The sequence below is a fragment of the Hylobates moloch genome, unplaced genomic scaffold, assembly GCF_009828535.3.
Source record: "Hylobates moloch isolate HMO894 unplaced genomic scaffold, HMol_V3 SCAFFOLD_13, whole genome shotgun sequence".
NCBI lineage: Eukaryota > Metazoa > Chordata > Mammalia > Primates > Hylobatidae > Hylobates > Hylobates moloch.
In genome coordinates, this window is record NW_026652288.1 from 71,683,424 (window position 1) to 71,708,862 (window position 25,439).

Sequence of the window (25,439 nt, forward strand, 5' to 3'; positions counted from 1 at the left end):
CTTAACAGAGGTTTTGTTGTTGTTTTTATCTGTTTTATCATAGCCAACTTTTGGCTTATGGAAGGATTATTTTAGTGTATCATATATATTCAGGTTCTGTGTTCTGGAATGTCAAATTACTTGTTGACCTACTTAAAGATGATCACTATATTAAATCTGATAGTTGATGAGTGGGGAAAAGGGCATTCTCAGTTGGTTGAAGGAATTGAGAACCCTACTGTGACTAGTGTCTCTGTGTCCAATAGCTCTCCTCATGATAAAACTCTAGCTTCCAGTCATATGCAGATAACATGAAATTTTAGGGAAGAATGTTCACTGAAAAGCATTTGGTATGAGAGGAAAAGATGTTCACTTTGTAGTTTGATTTGCATATTTTTATTATTACTCCTTTAACGGCTCCAAGCAGCAAGGAAGTATCATTTGTAACTTCTAAAACACTTAACCTCTTTTGTCTTCATTGTAAAGCACGAAGTTCTTGATGGACTGATTAATCCAAACAACACCCTCTGAGAGCAAGATTGTTATCTTCACTTTATAGCAGGGTGTCCAATCTTTTGGCTTCCCTGGGCCACATTGGATGAAGAAGAATTGTCTTGGGCCACACAGAAAATACACTAACATGATAGCTGGTGAGCTTAAAAAAAATCACAAGAAAATCTCAGAATGTTCTAAGAAAGCTTACAAATTTGTGCTTAGGCCTCATTCAAAGCTGTCCTGGGCTGCATGTGGCCCACGGGTAGAGGGTTGGACAAGCTTTCTCCTTAGAGAAAGAGGAAACGCAAGGGGTAATGGTGAAATGATCTGATTTGAGGCAGTGGCTGAACCTGGGAGAAGATAAACCTGGGATGGCATGACTGAGCCCATATCTGCTTGAGGAAGATAAAAGCTGCTGCTTTAACTTCAGGTGAGCCTCACCCCCATGCAGGGAATAAGATTTCCAGGAAGGAAGAAATGTTACTTAAGGACTGGAAAAGATGAAAATGGGAAAGTGCCACATACGTAGCAGATTGTATAATGTATTGGTATGTCTTTTCTTCAAAATTCCGATCCACCAATAAGCATTTTTTTTTCAAAATAATTTTTCAAAGTTTGTCATTTTTAAAAAAGGCACTCCCCCCTTTTCTAAGTAACTCTAGACCAGGGTTTAGATCTGGTCTTAACACGGTTAGCATTTGGGGCTGGATAATTGTTTATTGTCGTGGAGGCTGTCTTGTGTACTGTAGGACGTTTATTTAGCAGCATCCCTGGCTTCTGTCCTTTAGATGATAGTAGCAACGAACCTTCCCACCCCCACAAACAAAACTGACTCCAGACATTGCCAAGTACCCTGCTGGGGGCAAAATTGCCCCTGGGTGAGAACTGCTGCCCTAGGGTTAGCAAAACAACCCTCAGACCCCAGTTGTGACTGTGATCTTTAAGTTGGGTGCAGTGCCTCATCACCAACCTCATTTTCTCTAGCTGTAAAATGGGAGACTTTATGGGTGCCTTTTTATCATGTTTATAGAACCGGTTTAGAAGATAAAACATTAATGAGTAACTTTATATGGCAAATTTATCTTGATACGATGTCAAACAATTTAAAAGTAATACAGATCATATTTACACGTTAAGTACATTTCCCCAGGTGAGTAAATTGTCTTCAATCACTGCTTAATTTTATTCTTGTTTACCTTTTCACTTTTAGGAAGACTGCAAACTTACCTCCACTTACCTCTTTGTGAAGCCTCACAGGGCTCCCCCAGGTTTTCTCTGTAGCTCTTTGATCTCATAGTGGCTTTGCAAACCAGTGCTTAGTGCTAGTGATTTCCAACTAGTTATTTTCCCAGAGAAAGCTCTAATAAGGTTGATCTTAGGGAAATCCCTGAACTAATTTCCCTAAATCTGAATCAGGGAACCAACCAGCAACCAGAGAGTTCCTGCTCTCAACTTCCTTCTCCTAATTCAAACCTGGGAGCCTAGGAAAACCCTGGTCTGGGAATGCTTAAAATAATAAATCTCTACTCTTTTCTTTGAACATTTTATGTACGTATATGATGTCTGCTCAAATGCCCTCATGTAAAATTGGAGTAAAGCAAAGGAAAGCACGCGAGCATGTCTTGCCTCCATCATCACCTCCTTTTGGATTTGCATATTTATAACTCTCTTTTTTGGGAGGTTGCTTCTGCAGAGGGCTGGAGGTTAGGTGGGGTCTGGGGCAGGGTAGAATGAGCTGCCTAGTCTCTGTGACAGGTATTTCTGTGCTGCGTCTCTGCTACCTTTTTTCCTGCCCCAACCATTATCCGCGATTTTCAAAAGTATCTCTTACATCAGATAGCACATTAAATGTCTTTCTTTGGGTGATCTGAAAAGAAATAAGAATCCCTGAGAAGAATGTACACATAGAAGAATCATAAGTGTGTCAGTGGTGCAACTTCACTTTGCTCTTTGTGGGACCTCAATTAGTTTGAGTATTCTGCCTGTTATCTTTGGCTATCTCAGCTGTTATCTTTGGCTATCTCAGGGAAGCAGAGGAGCATGACAAAGGGCTTGAACTTTGGAGTAAGAAGGACCTGCATTTAAATTTGATTCTCCCCTTTACTAGCTTTCTCCTGACTTCTCTGAGTCTCATCTGTGAAACAGATGTATAAATTGGTGTTAAACACCCAGTTTGTAGGATAAGAGTGTGGAATAAAAGAGATAATGTGCTTTATCAGGCACTTAGTAGGAATCCAAGGAAATGTAGCTCCTGTTCTTTCACTCTCCCTTCCTGCCTTTCTTTCCCTCACTGATGCCAGTTATTTCCAAATACCTTGGATAATCTAGGGTAAACACAATGACCTCATGTCACACCACTCTCCCATGCTCACTCTGTCACTTTCTAATCCTCAGCACTCCAAGTACAGGCACACCTTGTTTTATTGCACTTGATTGCATTTCACAGATGCTGCAGTTTTTTTTTTTTTTTTAAAACAAATCGAAGGTTTGTGGCAACCCCATGTTGAGCAAGATTATTGGCACCATTTTTCCAACAGCTTGTGCTTACTTCTTGTCTCTGTCATATTTTGGTAATTTTTTCAATATATCAGACTTTTTCATTATTATTGTATCTGTTCTGGTGTTTTCCAGTCAGTGATACTTGATGTTACTATTGTTATTGTTTTGGGGCACCATGAATCACACCCATAGAAGACAAAGAACTTAGTAAATGCTGTGTGTGTTCTGACTACTCCATTGACCCACCATTCTTCAGTCTGTCTCCCTCTCCTAGGCCTCCCTATTCCCTGAGACACAACAATATTGAAATTAGGCCAATTAGTAACTCTTCAATAGCCTCTAAGTGTTCAAGTGAAAGGAAGAATCCCACGTCTTTCACTTTAAATCAAAAGCTAGAAATGATTAAGCTTAGTGAGGAAGGCGTGTTGAAAGCTGAGACAGGCCAGAAGTAAGGCTCTTGCAACAGACAGCCAAGTTGTGAATGCAAAGGAAAAGTTCTTGAAGGAAATCAAAAGTGCTGCTCCAGTGAACACAAGAAAGACAAGAAAGTAAGACAGCCTTCTTGCTGATACAGGAAAAGTTTTAGTGGCCTGGATAGAAGATTAAACCAGCCACAACATTCTCTTCAGCTAAAGCCTAATCCAGAGCAAGGCCCTAACTCTCTTGAATTGTGTGAAACCTGAGAGAGGTGAGGAAGCTGCAGAAAAAAGTTGGAAGTTAGCAGAGATTGGTTCATGAGTTGTAAGTAAAGAAGCCATCTCTACAACATGAAAGTGCAAGGTGGGCTGGGCACAGTGGCTCATGCCTGTAATCCCAGCACTTTGGGGGCCCAAGGCGGGCGGATCACGAGGTCAAGAGATCAAGACTATCCTGGCCAACATGGTGAAACCCCATCTCTACTAACAATACAAAAATTAGCTGGGCGTGGTGGTGCGCGCCGGTATTCCCAGCTACTTGGGAGGCTGAGGCAGGAGAATCTCTTGAACCAGGGAGGTGGAGGTTGCAGTGAGCCGAGATCACACCATTGCACTCCAGCCTGGGTGACAGAGCGAGACTCCATCTAAAAAAAAAAAAAAAAAAAACACGCAAGGTGAAGCAGCAAATAATGCAGAAGATATTGCTAAAATAATTGATGAAGGTGGCTACACTAAATAACAGATTTTCATTGTAGGCAAAACAGCCTTCCTGAAGGAATATGCCATCTAAGACTTTTGTAGGTAGAGAGAAGTAGTAAGTGCCTGGCTTCAAAACTTCAAAGGACAGGCTGACTCTCTTGTTAAGAGCTAATGCAGCTGGTGACTTTAGGTTGTAGCCAATGCTTATTTGCCATTTCAAAAAAACCTATGGCCCTTAAAAATTTTGCTAAATCTACTCTGCTTATGCTCTCGAAATGGGACAACAAAGCTTGGATGATAGCACATCTGTTCACAACATGGTTTACTGAATATTTTAAGCTCACTGTTGAGATCTATTGCTCAGAAAAAAAGATTTCTTTCAAAATATTACTGTTCATTGACAATACACCTAGTCACCCAAGAGCTCTAATGGAGATGTACAAGGAAATTAACGTTGTTTTCATGCCTGCTAGCACAACATCCATTCTGTAGCCCATGGATCAAGGAGTAATTTTGACTTTCAGGTCTTATTATTTAGGAAATACATTTTGTAAGGCTGTAGCTGCCATAGATAGTGATTCCTCTGATGGATCTGGGCAAAGCACATTGAAAAGCTTCTGGAAAGGATTCACCATTCGAAATGCCATTAAGAACATTTGTGATTCATGGGAGGAGGTCAAAATATCAACATTAACAGGAGTTTGGAAGAAGTTGATTCCAACCCTGATGGATGACCTTGAGACATTCAATAATAAGAGAACTAGAATTAGAAGTGGAGCCTGAATTTCTGTAGCTGAACTTCTGTAATATTAAGATCAGACTTTAGTAGATGAGGAGGAGTTGCTTCTTATACATGAGCAAAGAAAGTGGTTTCTTGAAATGGGATCTATCCTGGTGAAGATGCTGTGAACATTGTTGAAATGACAACAAAAGATTTAGAATGTTACAGAAACTTCGTTGATAAAGCAGCGGCAGGCTAAGAGAGGACTGACTCCAATTTTTAAAGAATTTCTACTCTGGGGAAAATGCTATCAAACAGCATCATATGCTACAGAGAAATCTTTTATGAAAGATGACAAATTTCACTGCAACCTCATTTTAAGAATTGCCACACCTACCCCAGCTTTCAGCAATCACCACCTTCATCAGTCATTGAGGCAAAACCCACCACCAGCAAAATTGCTGAAGGCTCAGATGATTATCAGCATTTTAAAAGCAATAAACTAGTTTTAATTAAGGTATGTACATTGTTTTTATTAGACATAATGCTATTGTACACTTAATAGACTACAGTATAGTGTAAACATAACTTTTATTTGCACTGGGAAACCAAGTTTGTGTGATTCTCTCTATTGTGATGCTGCTTTATTGTGTTGGTCTGTAACCAAAACCTCAGTATCTTTGAGACATGCCTGCGTGTTCATATCCTGAACCTGTGCGCTTGCTATTCATTTTGCCTGGAACGTGTTCCCCTGCTTATCCACGTGTCTTGCTCCTTTTCTTTCTTTGGGTCTCTACTTGTATGTCACCTATCAGAGAGGCCTACTGTGACCACTATATATAAAATGGGACTTGCCCTCTATTTTCTGATACTTCCCAACCCCTTACTGTGCTGGGTTTTTCTCCATGCCACTCAGTATCTATTGGCCTATTATTTATTTGTTTGTGTATTGTATGTCTCCCCTCCCTAGTATGGAAGTCTCACAAGGATAGGGACTTTTTGTTAATTGCTGTACCCTCAGTGCCTAGGACACTACTTGGTCTGCATTTGGTATAAAGGAATAGTATTTTTTATTCATTCCACATTTTCCTTCAGTTTTTCAAGAAAAAAAGTGCATACTGATTTTAAAAACAGCTAAAGTATTTAAATTGTCTATTATTGTTATCTCAGGATATTATTCAATTTAGAGGTGACCATTTTTAGCCTTTAGTGTTTCATATTAAAATATGATTTCTTCTGAGGCTTTTTTCCTTTAGACAGTTTTAATTTTAGAGAACTTTTAATTGTATCATTAACATTCCTGTCTGTAGGTCACTGTTGTGTGGTGGATTGGGAAAACAGGGAGAGACCTATGTTCTACTTATATCAATTCTTTGTGACCTTCAGCTATTGTCAAAATCTTTAATACTTTTTTTCCCCACATCCCCTATTCTGAGAAGCAATAATACATTAATACTTTTTTTAATGGAGAAATTGAAAATACATGATATATTGAGGTAGATTTTCTTAGTAACCTAAAATGATACCAAGAATGTTTTGGATCCATAAGCCAGTTGGCTTACGTAGGGAAAAATCTTCTGAGTTTTTTTCTTTTTTTAATTTAATTTCTTTGTTTGAATAGCATGTAATATTTTAACAGCCAAAGTTGTGGTAATTTTTATTTTAACAATTCCAATGATAATTACACTTGCAAGCCAGGTGATTTGTCATATATCTTTAAAACTCTCAGCTAAGATGTTGTTTTATTTCTGCTCTATTTGGTTCTTCACCTCTGATTCTGCACCTAGGCTCTCTTGGATTAATAATGTACTCTAAGATTTGGAAGGTCTGGCATCCTTATAATTCTGTACTTTTCATGTATTTTCTATATTGTTTTAGGTAGAAAACAATGATTAACAATTTAGGCAACATTTAAACACCCTTGGATAAGATAGATTTTTAAAATACAAGCCAGTTCACATGTTCTGGATAAGATAGATTTTAAAAATACAAGCCAGTTCACATGTTCTGTGGTTTTTAAAAATAAGACTGCATAAAGTTTTTATTTTTTATATATTACTGCATATGAAGCCTGTTCAGTGAGTGTTATGCTTTGCCATAGGTAAGCTTACAGAATTTATTTGAGAAAACATAGACGTATAAATAGGTCTATTTTTCAACAGGGGAATGGTAAGGTTTGCTAGATGTTTAGTGATACACACACACACACATACACACACACACACACACATACACGGGAATTTTTTGTCCTTTAATATTGATGAAGGAAAAAGCAAAGATATTTTTCACGTTTTTTGCTGTATTTACCTAGACTATTCCAAACATTGGTGATTTTTATCTAGGAGGTTTATCAGTTTAAGGGCCAGAGTCAGCCTTTCCTGAATACGAACATAAAACCTTTGCTTCGAAGGACATTTTGCACTTGAGGCAAAGTGAAATTTGTTAAGTAAATGGGTTTTATGTGTTGCAGGACTAGAGAAGTAGTAACCTGGGACAGAGAACACTGTCCAATTTAAGACTACCAGTCCATGGCCAGTCACAGGATGAAGAATATTTAGAGCTGAATCATCTATATTTTCTAAGTTTCGTGCACACCAGCAAATGATTCAGACTATGTGTGTTCCCATGTGCCAGGGAGCTCTTGTGCTGATGTGATGAAACTTGGCATAGCACAGTCCTCCAGCAGAGGAGTGCCTGCCTGTTTATGCTGAGATAACTTGCACGCTCTTGATTTTACTCAGGAGACTTCTGCAGTTTTTTGTTTTGTTTTGTTTTTAAAACTGTGTCCCTGCCTCTAGTGCATTTCCCTTTTAGTATTTTTCCTCTCCCACAGTGTCTCAGTCTGAGGTAATTTGACTGTCATATATGGGAGGTTTAGGGTTCATATTATCTACAGATTATATTGTTGTATAGGTTCCCATGGCTTCGTTTCATACATAGTTTGAACTTATATAGTTATTTCCAGCATTCCTTCCTGTTTCTTCTTACTTTTAGCCACCGCCTAATCTGCCGCAGAGCTATTTGTGTTCGTTCATTGCCTTGGTTGTGAAAGCAACAGCTCCCCACACCCAAGCCCTTAGCTTCAGAAGTGCTTTCCTTATGACTTCACAGAGTCATCTTGGTGGCTGTGTCAGGTTCTGCCCAGCATCCTTCACTTAGACATCTTGTCCTAGGAATTAACTCTATAATACTCCTCCTCTCTCAACTGCCTCCTTACATGGGAAAGGCTCATCTTAGTCTTTTTGGTTTCACAGTGTTTCAGAAAGCTGTAGTTTTCTTTCAACTCTGCCCTCATGGTTTTACCTTCCTTTCTCTCACCCTGGGTCCTAGGTCCCTAACCCTGGTCAGGGATTTGTGACAGTACCTGGTCATGTATTTAGGAGAGAGGGATCTGGTCATTATGTAACTAGGTTGTGGAATGCCAGCTGAGCAAGTGGCTAGAAACCTACAATTTGGCTTGGAACTGAGGTTTCATGGTGTTCATATGACCCCATGCAAGTGAGCAATTTACTCTGTGTTAGAACGTTTTTATTTTTAAAAGGTAGACAACAGGGTCTCATATGGTCGTTAGGAAGAACACTATATTGAGCGCTGGGCTGGGCACTTCATTCTCATGTTCTTTTTCAGCCCTCAGAGCATTCTTGTGGTAGGGCAAGTGAGTGGCAGATGCATTGAGGAAAACATGCGTATGGATACACACATATTCATAGTTTATTTATACTGTAAATTTTAAACATGCCTAATAAAGTTATACTAGGAGACAGTGTGGTATAGTGGAAAGAGCATGGGCTTTGAAAATTCACAAAGACCTGAGTTTAAATTTCACTTTTATCCTGGCAAAAGCAATAGTCCTCCTGGGGCAGTGTACTTTTTAAAAGGTAGTTTTTTTAAAGAGGCAAATGCAAATACAGAGTTTGGGTGAAAAAACCAGGCACAATTAAAAATTCTTTTGAATTAAAAAGTCTCACTACTCATATCACCGGTGTGGCTGTACAGTCTTGGGAGATAGACTCATGGACTCTATTAAGATAGAGACTGGCAAAATTCCCTTCACGGATTAACTTCAAGATACCTGGATACTCCAGAAAGCTCAAAGAGGTGAAAATGGAAGAAACAGTGCTGGCCAGCTGGTCTGGCTGCAGCATGAAGGCGAATCCTAAGGTTAACTCACCATCTCAGTGTAAAATATGCATAAGGGACATTTAGGGTGCTAACTCAAAAGATAAACCAGGAGCAGTAGAAAGAGATGTTCTCCCCTCCCCCGAAAGTAGGCAGTCATATGCTCATACCATTCACTTTCCTTCTTTTCTATGTGGTGTCATTAGTCTAATCTTCTCTCTTTGACAGGACTATCCTTATTCCAGCATCTGATGATTTGTTTAATCAGAATTATTTTCTCTGAATAATAACTTCAGAAATTAAGAAATGTCATATTTTAGAGAGATCACTGGTAATTTTTGCACAAATAATTTCTGAATCAAGAAAAAATTAAAATGGTATGTCAGACAAGTTTAGATAAAACAATGAAAAGTGTTCATACTAATATATGTAGACATGCCTTATGGCTCCACTTCGATGACTCTATTTTTTTTTTTTTTGCTAATAAACAATCTCTTCTAATGATTTTTACTGCTGTTATTTCTTTATTTAGCTATTTAATTATGCATGACAGTTGATGGATAGAGAGCAGTTTTTCAAGTTAAGTTTGAGCCTTCACATTCAAAGGTATTTTTCCTCCTGTGTTTAGAGATCTTCTTTGAATTTATGTAGTATTTAATCTTTAAAAACTGAGACTGAGAGACACTTAGCATAGAGATTGTTAAAGATAATTTACTTATTTATTTATTCATTTTTTGAGACGGAGTCTTCGCTCTGTCGCCCAGGATAGAGTGCAGTGGCGCAATCTCCGCTCACTGCAAGCTCTGCCTCCCGGATTCACGCCATTCTCCTGCCTCAGCCTTCCGAGTAACTGGGACTACAGGCGCCTGCCACCACGCCCAGCTATTTTTTTTTTTTTTTTGATATTTTTAGTAGAGACGGGGTTTCACCGTGTTAGCCAGGATGGTCTCGATCTCCTGACCTTGTGATCCGCCCACCTCGGCCTCTCAAAGTGCTGGGATTACAGGCGTGAGCCACCATGCCCAGCCAAGATTGTTAACTATAATTTAACTTTTAAAAAACCTCCTCCCTGTCAAAGAAAGGATCATTGTTTATGTTGAATTATAAATGTTATTGTTTAAGCTTCCAGAGATTTAATATTTCAAAGTTCAGTAACCCATCTTTGAAAGTCAGAATGCCTCAGAGAATCCCTTTCCATGTCTAAAATTAGAAATGACATGCAGAGACTACAGGCCTTTTACCAGACATGGTAATTATATGTTTTCTCTTTCTGAGAAAACCTGAAGAAAAAAATCAAGCATTAGTTCTTTACTGAATAAATAGTCTTTCTTTGGACAGTACCTCTGTACATTTATTTTGTTTGAGAATCAGTTGTAGCCATGTATCTGTGATGTATTCCTTACCATTGCTCATTTTCTTATTTAGAATTTTATTTTTCCCTGAACAAATCTGTTAGGTCATTCAAATGTTATAATTTCCTAATTTTGTTTATAGATTACTATGTTTGTGAAATGTTTTGCCAAATTTACACAAATACCTTTCTTTCTGTGCTCTAATTGCCATACATGGGGGCTAATGTACACTCTAGCTTTGCCTTGTGACTTTAAATGGATCCCAGTTTCTTAGTGTGTGTGGAGGATGCACATTTGTGGTTAGCCCCTATAGTACTGATGACTGATCATCATGTGTAAGGCATCTGCCTCCTTCCTCACGTTTGGGAAATTGACCTTGGGGAGGAGTTTGAGGTGGGACTTAAATGGAGGAAGGGAAATACTCTCTGGAGACAGTGTGACCTTCTCCTGGCATCTGGGTTCTCCACCTCCTGCTGTCAGGCTGCCCTGCTTGGGAAGCTGGCTGTGTTCCCAGCCTACAGACGATTGCTGCTTAGGGCCTAGAGCCCTAGCCCAGCTAGGCAGATCATCTGTGAGTTTTTATTAGTACCTCTGTATTCCACTGGCTTATGTAATTCAGTACTGAGTGTAATTTATATCACTTTGAAGTCTAATAAGTGTGCTTTTTATCTGCATCTTAATATTTGCCAAATTGTTTTTTTCTTCTATTATTAAAAGTAATAATTCCTGTAATGAATTTGAGAAATGAAAAAGTAGGGGACTAACTTCAGAACAGTGGTACCTTGACTAGGATTACTGGGGAGAACTTTGTACTGTTATGCTTATTACACTGCTGTCTGCCACACTGCTGTTCAACTTTACATTTAAAAATGTACAGGAAGGGGAACATCACACTCCAGGGACTGTTGTGGGGTTGGGGGAGGGGGGAGGGACAGCATTAGGAGATATACCTAATGCTAAATGACGAGTTAATGGGTGCAGGAAATCAACATGGCACATGGATACATATGTAACAAACCTGCACATTGTGCACATGTACCCTAAAACCTAAAGTATAAAAAATAAATAAAAAAAAATAAAAAAATAAAAATGTACTTGAGGCCGGGTGCAGTGGCTCACGCCTATAATCCCAGGACTTTGGGAAGCTGAGGCAGGTGGATCACTTGAGGTCAGGAGTTCAAGACCAGCTTGGTCAATATGGTGATACCCTGTCTCTACTAAAAATACAAAAATTAGCCAGGTGTGGTGGCAGGTGCCTGTAATCCTGGCTACTCAGGAGGCTGAGGCAGCAGAATTGCTTGAACCCAGGAGACGGAGGTTGCAGTGAGCCGAGATCATGCCGTTGCACTCCAGCCTGGGCGACAGAATGAGACTCCACCTCAAAAATAAAATAAAATAAAATAAAAATGAACTTGAATCTAAATTGGATACTACCTCCCCCACCTTTAAATCTGCCAGTAGTTAAAGGTGTAGCCCATACCTGTAGCCCATAGGCAGAATCTGGCCTGCAGACTTACTTGTTCTGCTCAGCATTTAAAAACCTGTAAATTTCACATAAGGACCAGATTCTCAGCATCCCTTGAAAATCTGCAAAATATGTCAATATTGAGCCCATATTCTTGCAATGGCTGGAAAAAAGCAACAACAAGGACCACGCCCTGCCCCCTGTGACATCCTTGATTTGACAGTTTGCCATACCAACTGGTGTCTCACACTCAGTCTGCTTGGCCCATTTGCATTAGTAGTCTGAGCCCTCTCGGTACCCTGGAAAACTACTCCAGCCTTATTTCTTTCTAGTGTTTATATCCACTGTCTGCCTTATCTGTAGAACGACTTTCAGAGATCCAAGGTAGGGGCTGTGCTCTCTAGTCTCCGGACCTTTGCACATTCTAAACCTTCTTCTTGAAATGTCTTTCCCCACTTCCTTCTCCTGGTTGACTCTTACTTAGCTTACAAGACCCAGCCTAATCATAGTGTTTGGGAAGCCATCCCTGACTTTCTCTGCCTGGTTGTGTAAAGATGCCCCCCTGCAGAGCACCCTTCATTGCTCTCTACATCTCAGACATGTAATAACTGTTGTGTTACATGTCTTTCTTCCCCTTAGATCTAGGGTCTGGAGGGCAGAGTTTGTGCTACACTTTTCTGTTTATTCAACTATTCACAATTGTTGGTACACAGTAAGCTTGCAATACATACTTTTATTGATATGTCATAATATTGTCTAAGGCAATGAATCCCCACCTTAGCTGCATGTTAGAATCACCCGGACAGCTTTGAAAAATCGAAGTAACATCTTGGCACGGTGGCGGGCTGTAGACCCAGTTTCTTGAGAGGCTGAGGTGGGAAGATTGCCTGAGCAACATAGTGAGACCTCTTGGTCTCTGAAAAAGAAAGAGAGAAAGACAGAGAGAGAGAGAGAGAGAGGAGGGGAGAGAGGAGAGAGAGAGAAAAGAGAAAGGAAAAGAAAGGAAAGAAGGAAGGGAGGGAAGGAAAGGGAGGGAGGAAGAAAGAAAGAGAGAAAGAAAGAGAAGGAAAGAGAGAGAGAGAAGGAAAGAAAGAAAGAAAAGGAAGGAAAGGAAGAGAAAGAAAGAAAAAGAAATCCTAATATCCAGGCCACATCTAGACCAGTTACATCAGAATCTCTGAAGACGGGGCTGAGGCATCAAGTTTTTAAAACTCCTCTGGTGATTCCAGTGTGCAGCCAAAGTTGAGAGCCACTGGTCTAGGACATTTAGGATTATCTAAAGAAAAGCAATTTCCCCTGATTTGGTTTGAGATTAAAACATTTGGTGATGATTTTAGGAAAATCACTCTGAATGAACATTTTTTTACTTAACTTTGGTAGCATATGGGCATTTAAACAAGTAGGCACCCATCTTCAATAAATCATTTCCTCCCATAACAAAAAATTCTGCAAGCTGTATTGCTGACAAGTTATTAATCACCAATGTCATGTGCAATTTTTGACAGATTTTTATAATTTTGGTAGTTTATATTGGTGTAGCCATGCACCATTTCCTACCTTGCTACATTTTGATTTAAATTTCAAGTCGATTATTTTTCAGGCGCCCTACAAATTAACTTAGGCATTTATTGAGTTTCCAATGCCAATTGCTCTTCTTTCTTCCATATTCTTCTTTGTTTTATATTGGGACCGCTGTTTGGAATAAAGACAAACAAAAACAGAACTAACTGGTATCTGATATGGATGACGCACCTGGAAGAAAAGCCATTATCACTTGGTGAAAGCTGTCACCAGCTGCATTGACCAATAAATGATCAGTCCTGAGCTCATGGTTAGTTTGGAGGGAGTTTCAGGAAAAAAGTGAAAATAGTGAAAGAGTTGAGGAAACATTTATGAATTGGGATTGCTTTTATTTTGGAGAATAATAGATTGAGGTGAAAGAATTCCTGTATGAGCACTTTTTTTTGGTGAATGATGACTTTGTTTCTATGGAGAATAAGGGTAGTAGACATTTGGTTTAGAATTAAGGGAGTTTTAGAAATTTATGTCCAAAGAATTTTTTTTTGTTTATAAAGACTATGAGATAGTAATATCAGTTATGTGATCTGTTTTCTGGGAGAGTGTTATGACGAGGATTGACTACTGTCTGATCAGAAAACTTCTTCGGATTTATTTTTAACTCTTCGATTGGAAAATCTCTTTTAGTTAATCTTTTGTATCTGCAACAAGCGATCTTTTTCACATTGCCTGTTTATCTTACTGAGAAAGCTGATTTATCTACACTGAATTGGCAGCAGTGCCTTGTTGGTGTAGTAATTTCGATTTTCTAAGATTTTCTGCTTATTCAACTCTGTTTTCCCCTTTGAGCTAACTGAGGCTAAGAGGGAAGAATTTGGTTGTTCCAACTGCCCTTTGCCAGGATTTTCCTCTGTGTGTGTGTGTGTGTGTGTGTGTGTGTGTGTGTGTGTGTGTGTGTGTGTGTGTGTGTGTGTGTGTGTGTGGTGGGTGAGGGAAGCTGGGCTTCATGAGAGCTGCAGTGCAGGTAACATGGTAGAGTCCTGATAGTGGCTGCCTCAGGAGCCCTGGCCTATAGCTGGGGGGGTCTCCCTTTCCAACCCCGCTCTTTGACCCCAGCTAGCTCATTTCCAGGCTGGGAGCAGTGGCATCACTTGACCTGGGAGGAGAAGCAGCCAGCCCCAAAGAACCAGACTCAAAGCTCTGCCCAGACTGGCTGTCACCTTCAGCCACCTGAGGACACTCAGCATGTAATTATGTGCCTTGAGACAGTGGCTTCCCTCACAGAGCAGAGAAGGGAACTGATTAATCAGTTAGTCTAGTGCACTCAGCTGGATCTCTCTTTACAGCCTAGTGAATCAGGGGTTGAATTATGCGATCACTTCCCTCCTTCCATCTTTGTAGAGCAGCCCCTTTCTGAAGAGGAGAGGAAGGTCACTGTGGGTCCTGGTCACCTGTCCCTCTACTCATTGCTTCTGATGCCGGCTTTCTTCCCCTACCCCCATATGATCAGGGAACTGATCAGATGACTTAAGTAAAGAAGTGGTGGCAGTACCCACAGAAGGGTGTGTGCACTGCCAGGCAGGGAAGGGCTGCCAGCTGCTAATGTCACTGTGCCTGGCACCAGCGTGTGTCCCAGAATCTGCTCCCGAGGTCCAGCTCTGCCAGCATGAGGCTGCTGTTTGGAAATATAAAGTTCTGATCTAATTCTGGCAAAATACTTTTTTTTTTCTTGAATTGCTTAATTATCCTGATTTCCTCTTCCTTTGATTGGCCTGAAGTGAAGGCCATTAACAGTGCCATGATGGCAATTTTATAGATGAAGAAATGCCAAGGAAAGTGATTATATTTGGCATGGCTCTGAAGTAAAAAAAATTCCCATCCCTACCTCATAATTCCTGCCTTTACCTCCCTCTTCTTCCCTACATGGAGTTTCTTAACTGAAGGCTCAACTTCAGTTTTCAGGCCAATCTGGAGCCAAGATAATGGCTGGCTCCAAATAGTATTTAAACAGCTTCAACCCCTCAGTTGTGGGAGTTCAGAATATATTTCCAGACAGGTGACCTTCTGAACTCTCATGGTACCCATGGAGCCTCAGCTCTCCCCACTCTCTACTTTGTGCCCTGACTTCTAGCTTCACTTTGATAGCACTGGGCCTTGGGGGCTGACTTTGTGAAGGTTATTGGTGCCAAGTATGACATCATTACCAGATAATAGCACTTGTGTCCTGGCTTGCTCTTACCATCTCTCCAATGAGACAGTAGAGTCCTGCCTTGAGCTTAGAGCCCTGCTGCTTACCAGTACCACCTGCTTATCTCACTTCCAAATGTCATTTACTCCATCCTGTGTTTTGGTACTTTTTTGAGGGGCATGAAGCCTGGTGGAATGAAAAAGGCAAATTTGATCCCTGATAGACCTAGCCCTAATTCTAGGCCTGGCACATCTTACTTGTGATCTTAGGTATGTTTCTCTCCAATCCTCAGTTCTTCAGAGGTAAAAAGAGGGTACTGTTTCCTATCTTACAAGTTTGTAATGGTTATATGATATACTGTACGTAAAATATCTAGCGTCCCCTTAGGAGGAATTCACATCTTAATTCCTTTCCTTTATCTGCTATCACTGCTTGGTGTCTTGCATCATGACCGACATTACCATGCCCTTCATATACAGGAAAGCATTTCCTTGCTTGACTGCACCTCTATAATTGGCTTTTGCAGTTGGTCACTTTTCTCCCAGTCTCTGCTTCATGTGTGTTAGTAGGTCTTGGGCCAGGTCTTCATCCTGACTGTCCTGTCCCTCAAGAGGTGATTATACAAATCCAAGAAGAGAGCTGCTTTTATTGCTCTCACTCCTGTTTCAATTTGCTAGCCGTTCTGTGATTAAAATCAGCCTGTATATATTTGCCCCTAAGATGGGCAATGTGGTTCCACATGTAGCCTTATGAAATAAGTTACCATCCTTCGGAAACTGGAGTTTTCTGGTTTCTAACTGGTTTAGCTCAGCAATGGGAATAACATTTGTTGATATTAAATTGTTCCCTGGTGGCCACCTTCTTTTTCCACTCTGTAGTTACCAAGCAGCTGGGCATGAATCAGCAGAGTTGAAAATATTTTAACCAGAAACATTTGGACTTGGCACCAAAGTTGTATTGCCCAGACCAAGGCAATACAGAGGTCAGCCAGCCAACTGACAGGGCACATAGCTACTAGCATTTGCTTACGGATGACCTGTCAGCAAATCCTGGATGAAAGTTCGGTATCTAAAAAGAAAATTAAGGAGGTCATAAATTGTATATTATTTTGCCTTGCATAGCAAAATCTGAATGTCGTTTAAAATGCTTCTCATTATGCTTTCTCATGTTGATGACCTGGATCCAGTTTGTAACATCTGTTAGTTTGACTTGATGGTTGTTGCAGATTTCAGGGAGTATTCAAAAGGCTGTTTTACAAGTGTCATAAAATGAATGGAAAATATTTTCTATAATTTTAAATAATAGAGCCCCAGAGGCCTTTGATCGTATTGAAAGAGCCCATGGTCAGCTTAAATCTCCCTCGGTTTCTATTCATTATGTTATGGCCCTGTGAAATAGTCAGTTCTAATTACACTGAAGAAAGCATTTGATTTTCAGTGACAGATTAATGCCTAAGTTGGAATATGCAAAGGCGTGGAAATAGTGGAAACAAATGAAATAAATGCCTGATGGCTTGTCAAACTACTCTAATGAAGGGGTCTAAGTACGGGGCCACTTTAACAATGGAATGTATATGGAGTGACTAGACTGAATATTGATTCTCTTCTATCCCCCTCTTTTCTCCCCGTCTTGAAATGAAAGACATTGTAGTGAATCAAGATGTCTGTGAGTAATCAGCACTACAGTCCTCATCCATCAGAATCATTGAGCCTTGCTTGGATTGTGTTTTCTAACATAGGGTTTGGCAAACTATGGCCTGTGGCCAGTTTTTGTATAGCTTCATGAGCTAAGAATGGTTTTTATGTTTTTAGAGAGTAAGAGAAAACAAAAATGAATATTCAGCAGAAAACCTGTGTGACTCACAAAGCCTAAAATATTCACTATCTGGCTCTTTACAGAAAAAGTTTCCGAACTCCTGTTTTAATATATTAATGAGATCAGTCTCTCTATGAGCTTAAATTGAAGATTCTTAATTGTGCTCTCTGTGAGGTTAGCACAGTGGAAGTGTGGAAAAGGTATGGGCTTCAGAGCTGGATAGATATGGTTCTGAATCTTGGCTCTGTGACATTCTACCTAGAGAACCTTGGGAAAGTAACTTAAACTCTCTAAGCCCCAGAGTCCTCAGAGTAGACTCAGTGCCTTCGCTTCTACTTAGTAGGATCATAGCAAGTGATAATTCTTCAGTCAAAAAATACTAGACCACCTATAAAGCCTGTGGGTAGCTGTAAAAACATTGCAACAGGCTTGTGTGCAAATGGGCAAAGGGAGAAGCAAGACTTGGTGAACCTCCAGGGCTTGCCAGGCACTTGGTGTGGCACTGAGTGGGCATCATTTTATTACTTCTTCCTCTGGACTATGGCATTGCTATTACTTCTCCAAAGCTGGCTTCTGCTTCCGATTTTGATGAGGGTGCTTTTTTCTCAGCTCACGATTTTGGCTCCTTCCATGCTCTTCGGCTGCCTAAAGATGTTCATGTCTTTGGGCCTCTGCACTGGATACTTATCCAAGTATATGTGAGGCTTTGGCCCTTTGTTGGTGATTTGCTGCCAAGAAATGTTCTTTCTCCCCTCTTCCCACCTTCCTCTTTTCTTTCTTAAATATAATTGTGCATTAATTGGGTCAAAGAGAATTTGATCCTTCCTAACTGTTCCTTTCCTAAGTTGTCACTGCGATTTCCAAGTAACTTTAGACAAGGGATTTACACCATTGTTCCTTTTTCTTTCTTCATAAAATGAAATTGGCAGTATTGCTGCTTTATACCAGGAGGACTCAGAAGCATTGCATTCTGGGCTGAGAATGTCTAGGTACTTTTCATAGGAGGCTGAAATTGTGGGTGTGATTTTAGAAATAGTCTTCTTTGTGCTTGCTGTTTTGAAATGACTGATCCTAGAAAGGTCTCTGGCTGTGTAGTTATACACTGCTTGATCTTAATAGAAAACGTTTGATAGGAGCATTTTTTTTTGGAGCCTTGCATTCAGTCTATGAGAGTCTGCAAGGCTTTAACCAAGAGAGGGTATGCAAAGACAGGGTGTTCTCCCTTTCCCTGGAAAGGTGGGATTGCTTGGCAAGTAGCCTTAGCAGAAGTGTTTAGTGTGTGGCATCAGGGAGTGGGGCTGCTGGCCAGGATTTCTAACACCGTGATTACAGATAGCACATGCTAAATTAGGGTTCTACACCCCTAGTACATGGCTGCATTTAGCAGGAAAGTGAAGAAGCCTGAATGTGAGAAAGTCCTTGCCAACCTTACAATAAAGTAGGTGATGTTTATAATGTCTATTATGTATATAGCATTTGCCCTTCCAGGACAGAATTTCTTGTTAATATGTTACTTAAATATTCTACAGGGATTTTCCTTTTGTCCTCTTTGGTACTTTTTTGTTGTTGTCTAGCAGGTTTTATTATTTTGAACTGGCTAGAGAAAACCCTGTTTTCTGGATGTCAAACATTTATTTCATGTACTTAAAGCCACTGAACACTTAGAAATGGTTAAGATGGCAAATTTTATGTTATTTCTATTTTATTACAATTAGAAAATTCAATTTTATGTCCCCCAAGTTATGGAGAGGCAATTAGCTTTTAATATTAAAGAAATTATTTAAATAACAGCTATCTCTAGTTAGTTTTAATTTTTTTTCTTTGGTTCTTTTACATTTTCAAGTTTAAAAAATATGCATTACTTTATTTTTTTTGAGACAGAGTCTCACTCTGTCATCCAGGCCGGAGTGCAGTGGCACAATCTGGGCTCACTGCAACCTCCTCCTCCTGGGTTCAAGTGATTCTTGTTCCTCAGCCTCCTGAGTAGCTGGGACTACAGGTGCGTGCCACCACGCCCAGCTAAGTTTTGTATTTTTAGTAGAGTTGGTCTCAAACTCCTGAACTCAAGATGATCCACCTGCCTCAGCCTCCCAAAGTGCTGGGATTACAGGTGTGGGCCATTGTGCCTGGCCTGCAATACTTCTATAACCAGATAAAATTTTAAAAAATTAGCATTGTTCTGTGAACACTAATAAATAATCTTCTCATACTTCTATAACAAAGTTTAGCCCATTGATTTGGTTTCATGCATACATTTAAGCCAAAGTTTTTATTTTTGAATTCAAAAATATTATTGTCTGATAACCCTTGCCTCAGAGATTCAGAAGTGAAGGAGGTACGTTTGATTCAATGGAACATTCTACATACGTTTTATATCTACTTTATTCTAGAAAACAAGTTTTGACAACTTGACAGTACAGATCACTACATCTGAAACAAGTAAAATGCGCCAATGGTAGAGTCTACATATTTGATAAATTTTGTTTATAGAGACATAGAAAAGTAAAGATCTTTTACTATTAGGCATTTTATCTTTTAAAAACTGCAACTGACAGGATATATTAACTTGCTTAGATCAAAAGAATGTTAAGAAAATATTTGGAAGGGGCTTACAACCTTCTATGGCCTAGAAACTGCCTTTCTTTTCCCACCTAACATCTCATTTTATTGTCTTCCCCTCCTCTGCAGAGCTATGTCTTCATGCCTATCTGGGCAGCTGGGTCCTGATGGGATCTGAACAGTAGATATTGCCCTGGATCAGGTTAAATCTGGAGCACAGGCCAGAGTGAACTAGCTTCAGCATAAGTGAAATAGGTGGATGATTCAAAGTGATGGATTTGTCATTATATGAAAAAGACACTTGCACGTGCATGTTTATGGCAGCACAATTCACAATTGCAAAAATATGGAATCAGCCCAAATGCCTATCTATGAACGAGTGGATGAAGACGATGTGGTGTGTATATATATATATATGTATGGTATGTATGTATATATATGGTATATACATATATATACACATATATACATATATACACATATATACATATATACACATATATACATATATACATATATATACACATATACATATGGTACATACCATATATATATATATATATATACACACACACACCACATCGTCTTCATCCACTCGTTCATAGATATATATATACATATATGGTATATACATATATATACACATATATACATATATACATATACATATATATACACACATACATATGGTACATACCATATATATATATACACCACATCGTCTTCATCCACTCGTTCATAGATAGGCATTTGGGCTGGTTCCATATTTTTGCAGTTGTGAATTGTGCTGCCATAAACATGCACGTGCAAGTGTCTTTTTCATATAATGACAAGTCCATCACTTTGAATCATCCACCTATTTCACTTATGCTGAAGCTAGTTCACTCTGGCCTGTGCTACAGATTTAACCTGATCCAGGGCAATATCTACTGTTCAGATCCCATCAGGACCCAGCTGCCCAGATAGGCATGAAGACATAGCTGTGCAGAGGAGGGGAAGACAATAAAATGAAATGTTAGGTGGGAAAAGAAAGGCAGTTTCTAGGCCATAGAAGGTTGTATGTATATATATATATACATATGGAATACTACTCAGCTATGAAAAGGAATGAAATAATGGCATTCACAGCAACTTGGATGGAGTTGGAGACCATTATTCTAAGTGAAGTAACTCAGGAATGGAGAACTAAACATCGTATGCTCTCACTTATAAATGGGAGCTAAGCTATGAGGATGCAAAGGCATAAGAATGATAAAATGGACTTTCGGGATTCAGGGGGAAGGGTAGAAGGAGGGTGAGGGATAAAAGACTACACATTGGGTGCAGTGTACCCTGCTCAGTTGCACCAGAATGTGTGCACCAGAATCTCAGAAATCACCACTAAGGAACTTATCTATATAATGAAATACCACCTGTTCCCCAAAAACTATTGAAATTAAAAAAAAGAGAGAGAGAGAAAAAAAATGAGGGACTTGAGACACACTTGGCATCCTTTTTGCCTTTTTTCTCATTTCTGCACAGTTAAATTTTACCTATCCTTCAGTACCTGGCTCAAATACTCTTTTACGAGGCTATATTTAATTCTTCCACTTCAGCATAAATTCTGTCTACCTGCTCTGAATTCTCCAAGCACAACTGTTCTCAGATTATTTTGTGGAGTAGTAAATAGATGTTCATTGAAAGTAGTGCTGGTCAAGTAAGTTTGGTAATTCCTGTATGTCAGGGCTGCTTTTTAGGGAGCAGGTACAGGGGAGGGGGAGGGTGGTGGAACTTATTAGCATATTAAAGGTGCTGAGGAGCCTGCTTAATCCAGTGTTAAAAAACTTTTGATTACAGAATTTTTTTCTCCAGGAACAATGATTAACATTTCAAGGAAGGTTCAAATTGTCTATAGTGGTGCTTAATAAACATTATTTCAAGAAATAACTGTCCTTATTCCATCATAATATAGTATCTGTCATTCTACCATTAGAAATTATTCCCAAGTACTGTGCAGAGTGCCAGATTTCTGGGACATGTAATCAAAGAGAAGGGGAAGGGTGAAGAACATAAAGAGAAAATAGATTTTTGCCAACATAAACCAAACATTTTACATTTTGCTTAGGGCAGGGCTCTGAATAAGGGCACACATCCAGTTCTCTGGACTGGTACTGAACAGTGAAAGGTTATAAATGTTTTGAATTCTTTTTCCCTAGGAAGGATTAGTATGTTTAAGTTAGATGCCAGAAACTGAAAGGAAGAGGAATCTAAATGGAAACACAATTGATTTACCTGAAAGTCACCTTATACTCCTTTTCTATTTTTTGCATTCTTGCACAAATATACCGTCAGAATACAAATAACCTTCCCTTTTCCATAGAGCCCTTAATTTTTCCTTCATTGAGAGAAGAGACAAAGGAAGGGAGAAGTTTTAAAATATCTAGATTTCAATTAAACTGATTCTTCTCTCCTCCTTAAGAGTAAAAAGTATTGGGGACAATGGAGAAGGAGTGGATTATGTCTGTGTGTGTGTACATTTGCAATCAAGAGCAGTTTCATTTGTGTGTGTGTGTGTGTGTGTATGCGTGTGTGAAACCCATAGACCTCAGGTTAAAGCTTTAAATATTTGTGAGTATAGTGAGAATTGTTAGTTTGTTTCTTTTCTGTGAAAAACAACATTTTACGAAATGGGAAAGAACATTTATTTTCCTTTGAAGATGCAAATATGGCCTAAGGAAATGCAGTTAAAATGTGAGATTTAAGAAAGACAGAGAGTCTGTTTTGTTTTTTTTTAACCCAACTAAGCACAGCCTGTATAAAGACAAGATAGCCTTAGTTTGATGTTGAAAAATTTCCCAGGTTCCTTAATTTTATATTGAAGAAATTAGCCAACAGAGTTCTTTTCTGTAGATACATATCTTCAGTGGAGGAAAACCCAAGGCCCTGTGTAGCTTCTGATGAAATATAGGGAAAAAAAATCTAGAAAACTATAACTGGAAGAAGTTATGTTTATGCTACTTCTATATTCCTGAATAAATGGACAGCAAGACATCTTCACCACTCAGTGAGGCCCCCATCATAAGATTTGAGAACTTGTTTGGCCTCATTTCTAACCTTATTTTAGAATTGCACTGAGAACCTTGGACACATGATTATTCTACAACCAACGTCTCCTTCCTTCTACTTTCCATTCTGTTATGTCTGAGTCTTTTTTGTTGGTAATTATTGATTAGAATAGTGATTAATAATCTCTTTAGTTCTTGGAGTTACTAGGGATTATACATTCTTGCTGGTAACATTGGCATAAAGAAGAATGTGGAAAAGACAATAAGTATAAGAAAGTGATAGAAAAGAAGAAAAGTTACAAGGAGGGAAACGTGGAGAGAAAGAGAACAAAAAGGAAGCTGTAGATACGTTTGGATCTACCAGTTGTCTTCTCGGTCTCATACTTGCATAGGTGCTTTCAGTCTGTAAAGTGTGAGGATGTATCTGAAGTGGAAGGGCTTTCCAAAACCAGGAGTGGAATATAAGATTATATGTCAGAACAAGTAGTTTGAGGAATCACTGAAGGTTTTTGGCTAAGTGAATGGCTTAATAAATGTTATGCTTTAGCATGATTGATGTCAGAGGCGGAAGGACGAAATGGATTGGAAGAAAGGCAAGATTTGTTGAGATGTGAGGTAATGAAAGTGTGAACTAGAGCAGTGGTATTGGTGAGTAGAGAGGAAGGCATGTCTGTAAAGGCAAAAATGGCTCAAGATAATTGGATGTATATGATTACCAACATCTGAATTTTTACACGGCACCTACTTCAGATATTCTGTTTTCAAATTCTAGCAACATATGGGAAATCCCACTATTTTAATCTTCAAACTATTTTTCTTTAACTGCTTTTCTATTGTGTTGGCATTTTTCTTTTTTTTTTTATTTTTGCAGGTCATGTCCTAATTTTGGCTGCCTAAGTAAAGATTTCAGTGTCTTAATGGACTGAAGGAGACAGAATGGGCAAAGGTGACTGAAGATCTATGCCTTAGTTACTGAGAGAGCTGTGGTGCCATTGATGGAAGACAGAGAAGTTGAGAAAGGGAATTGGTTTGATTGAAGGGATAGTTTGAAGGAGGCAAGTTCAGTTTTGGGCATATTTAAATTGAGGTGACAATTGGCCAGATAAGTATTCTCTTTTGATGATAGCCTGGAATGGATAGTAGAGGCAGGGACTGGAACCAGAGATTTAAGAGTCAGCTATGTGGAGCTGTTGGTTAAAACCATGGAATACAGTCTATTCATCAGGGACTGTGTTTTGTAGAATAACCACAGTTAACGGAAGGAAAAAGAGTATTTAAAGAGAGATAAAATCATAGCACGGGAAAACCCAAAAAGTACCAGTCAGGGAAGCTCAAAAAGAAAGGAATTTGAAGAAGTTTAATATTACCAGATGCTGAAAAGATATCAAAGTGAACTAAGCACAATGGCTTTGTTGAGAAGTTTGAAGATCTCCAAGAGCAGTATCGAACACAAAAGAAAGGTTCTGAAGCACAGACCAAACTACAGCTTGAGAAAGGTTAGTGGCGAAGTTGAAACCAGTGTAAACTTAATGAAAAGAATAGTCTTGGACATGGTTTCTATGAAATTAGCACCTTACTCAGATTGCTAGGACACAGTATTTGTTTGAAAGCCTTTGTTTAGTATTTGTGGCAGAGTCCTAGTAAACTGGAATGCCTTTGATCTGATGTCCAACTGAGTTTTTGAGCTCACTGCCCTACATTTCTTTCAGTTCTTTACCCAACTTAGTAGCACTTCTAGTACATCAAGATATTGACTAAAATAACCAGATGATAGGGTTTAAAACTTTGGAAAATAAGATAGCTCACAGAAAAAAGTAGCAGTTGTGCTTTTAAAAATCTGATTTGACTTGATAGAGTCATTTTCACTGTCCTTCTTTCCCCACTTTTATTGGTCTTGTTAGACTGCTTTTCTTCTATTGTCATTTTTAGTTGTATTCATTTATTTAGTTTTTATTAACACATAATAATTATACTTATGTATGGGGTATAGTGTGATGTTTTGATACATGTATATATTGTGTGAAAATCAAACCATGGTATTTAGCATATCCATTACCTCATACATTTAACATTTCTTTTTGATATGTTTTGGGACAAGCAAAAACAAGCTTGACTTTTTAAAAAAAATTATTTATTTATTTTTTTACTTGTGCATGGTTCTAATTTCTGTTGCCCTGTCTCCTCTTTTGGTGAGCTGCCAGAAGTCTTGCCTTGATATTTAGTATTTGGTATTTGGTCAAAAGTGATTAATATATTGCTGGTTAACTTGGTGGTAAAGTTGAGCAGCAGATCAAAGGACATGGAATGGTATAAACCATAATGATGGTAGACAATAAGCATTGAGCCTAAAATGATATTCTGAGTCTAAGAATTCTAAACTAGGCTTTAATGCATCTAACTTCAGACAGGTCACTTGATTTCAGTTGGCCTAAATTTCTTTTAAATTATAGAAAAAATTTTTAAAAATTGCACTTTGTAAGATACCCTGAAATGTGTGGAATGTCATTCCACACATTTTATATTATAGTCTCATTTAATATAACATAAGAAACTGAGTAGGCCAAGTTATA

At 38.9% G+C, this 25,439-nt stretch overlaps 1 protein-coding gene across 3 annotated transcripts in view; it reads left to right on the top strand.

Moving 5' to 3' along the window:
- PPM1L (protein phosphatase, Mg2+/Mn2+ dependent 1L) overlaps positions 1-25,439 on the top strand; it is a 315,103-nt gene that overhangs the window by 37,873 nt on the left and 251,791 nt on the right. The window contains exon 1 of one of the 3 annotated variants that reach the window (XM_032173925.2): positions 16,651-18,704. The exons of the other annotated variants lie outside the window; for them this stretch is intronic. The gene's annotated coding sequence lies outside the window, so the exon portion shown is untranslated. Of the gene's footprint in view, positions 1-16,650; positions 18,705-25,439 lie in introns of those variants that run through there. 3 annotated transcript variants of the gene reach the window in all.